Source organism: Merops nubicus, unplaced genomic scaffold (genome assembly GCF_000691845.1).
Source record: "Merops nubicus isolate BGI_N331 unplaced genomic scaffold, ASM69184v1 scaffold6976, whole genome shotgun sequence".
In the NCBI taxonomy this organism is placed as follows: domain Eukaryota; kingdom Metazoa; phylum Chordata; class Aves; order Coraciiformes; family Meropidae; genus Merops; species Merops nubicus.
Genome location: NW_008613422.1, coordinates 45,743 through 48,745, shown reverse-complemented (window position 1 = coordinate 48,745; position 3,003 = coordinate 45,743).

Sequence of the window (3,003 nt, the reverse complement as noted above, 5' to 3'; positions counted from 1 at the left end):
AATTAAATGCAAGAAAAAAAAAAAAAACAAACCAACAACTAAACAACCAACCAACTGAAAGACAAACCTTAAAATCTAAAAAAAAAGAAAAAAAAAAGAAAAGAAAAAACAGAACGACGACAAAAAAGAGAGAAATGTATGAATAAAAAAATAAATCTTGTTGCTCTTATTCGATTTAGCAGACAAAAAAAACCCCAAATGTCTAAAGATAAGAAAGCGAAGCCAAGACGCCCCCAATGGAGCTTGAATTTTCCAACAGCTCCAAGACCAAACCAGGTCTGTAGCTCAATTTGGCGCTGGGTTGCTAACACCACTTGGCCAAGCCTACAAGACTTGGCTGGGCTGGGTTAGAAACGTGACCCCCCCCCCCCCCGGAAACCACTTTTCCTGGGGACAAAGGGTGGCCTTTCTTGCCCCAGATTAAGCTGGTGAGACAGCATCTGGTCTTGTTTTGAACAACTGCACGTGCTAAAGCCGTCCACTGTCTCCAGTGGAGTGAGTAAGAACCATCCGAGCCCAGAATAAGGCCCTGGAAAAAGCAGAAATCCACAAACATTGAAATTCTAGATACCCGAACCCATGATGCTAAAGTACATTTCCACCTCTCTAATAACTATTTCAGTAATAATAAAACTCAGCATAGTAGCAAAAAGCGAGTCAATTTAAAGGCACAATACTTGATCAGTGACTGGCAAAAGAATTTGACCTACTGTATCATTTTAAGGCTGTGAAAGGCATCCATGTATTATTTGTAATCTCGTGTAAGACCTGTCATGTCTCATTCAGTGCGAGCCTTAAAGTGATTGTAAAGCATCCTTCGTTCCATTTTGGGGGTTTTTGGGGTTTTGATTTTTGTTCTTGTTTTGTTTTTAAGGAAAACAAAACACGAAAAATCGGGATAAAACAAACAAAAACAAACAAAACAACAGCAAAACAACCAACAAACTTCTTCAAACGGTAATAACCTGTAAAACTGACTCAACGTCTCGAGATGATTTTGGTGCTTTGTAATTTTTGTTGATGTTGTTGTTGTGATTTAGCTGAGAATTCTTCAACTCGGTACACGTGGGGAACTGATGATAAAAAAACTGTCTCGTGTCACCTTCTACTGTAAGTACGTGATGAGAAACGACCACCAGAGGAAACCCAAGTGCGTCGTGGTTTAGCTTAGTCTTCTCACCTCAAAGGAGATGCTGCCACCTCCGAGGATGGCAAAGCCTAGACGGGCACCTGCCGAGGGGTCGTGTGGTTGTCTTGACATTTCCAAGAAATAACCCGCTCGATGTCTTGAACATTCACATTCTGATTCTGTTTCTGTGCTGGAATCTCTTGGGTTTGAGTTCGATCACGGGTTTGCGTCTACCCGACACCCTTTTTCCGTTCTTGAGAGTATTGCTCCTTTAAAGGGATATTCCTGTTTCAGGGCATCTTTTCAATCCCACCATCCCTCTGCTTGGGAGGGGAAAAAAAACCAACAACAACAAAACGAGATCTTTTTAAGTGAATGCTGTAGTATTTTCTGTGTGTAATTGCAATTTTTTATTCCAGAAATACTGTAACTGTCTAGGGTGCAAAACTCCCATGCTGACCTGTTCTGAAGAGGAGATCAGCATGGGGGGGATATTTTTTAATTATGATTATGATTATTTTTTTTTTAATTTGAGGAATTTTTTTTTTTTAAATTATAATAGTATTTAAAGAAACTAGTACCAATTTTATATAACAGTTTAAAGAAGCTGAATGCTTTCTTCGCCTGAATATACCTGAAGAGAAACATTTTTTTCAATCAGTGATCCTTTGCAGTGTTCTGAGAAAACATTGGGGTTCCTTCAGTTGTTTCCTTTTGTTTTGTAAAGAAAACTTTTAACTGGTGCCTGTCCCTTTTCAGGAGGGCAGGACTCGTTCACGCCAAACCATAGATACACGGCAAAGTTTCTAAGAAGCCAAATTGTCACTGGTACTGTAATTCCCAGTCAAACTCCATTTCAGGCAAATGTTTCTGGGCTCTGATTGCAACCAATATGATGGTCACATTTTCGTGCAAAGGGAGGGATTTTGTCTTCTCATCCCCTATCTAAATTCCCTTGGTCACTGTGCACATAAATATATATATATGGATACATATATATTTGTGAAACCCTTTCATTTCCCTTCTCCATCGTGTGTCCCATAACCAGTCCCTTCTCAAGAGTCCTACTAACATCTCACCCCGTTTCTTCCCTAATCAGTATGTTGTCTCCATGAAAAGAGGTAATTTGTGAAGTGAACTTGCTGACCCCAGCTACTGAGTCGTAACTCCCCAGAGGTGCCCATCCTCCAGCAACAGGTCTGTACTTCTCCTCCCAGGAATTTCTTTTGGCTTAGCTTTAATACTAGTGTAGATTCACCCTGATCCAGTTCCCTGAGACACATGCCCTGTGTAAAGACTCTCCTTGGTCCTTCCGTGAAGAGCTCACCTCTCTACATCTCCATTCCATTGGCATAAGCATGAGAAGGGAACGAATGACGACAACCACCCTGCTGTTCCTCAGGGACCTTTCCTCCAGCATCCTCATTTTCAGAAGGACCATAAGAAGGCCTCCCCCTTCCCTGAACTCACCAACCTTGAGGTCTGGTTTGAAGATGTGGCCCCAGCTGAAGAGCCAGAACCTGCCGCTTCGCACCAGGACAGTGAAAGGAGTCAACGAGCCGAGGCACACTCATCAGGAATCCCTGATGGAGGAGGAGACCCTTCAGTGTTGCCTCTCATGAGGAGCTGCAGCCTGCCTTCCCTCAGGAACAGGACCTTTGCTCCACAACACCACACCAACAGCCGTCCTCTCCATCCTGTTACAGGAGCGGAGGGGCAAAACACTCTAGAAGTGACCTTACCTCTCAATACAGTGCTAATTTCTCACAGCCAAACCAGCTTGACTAAGGGCTTGACACACCTCTGCTCCAAAGTCCTCCTTCTTCGTGGCTCGTAGTATGGACAGCAATGAAGGCAGGTGCCTCCTCCTCTGC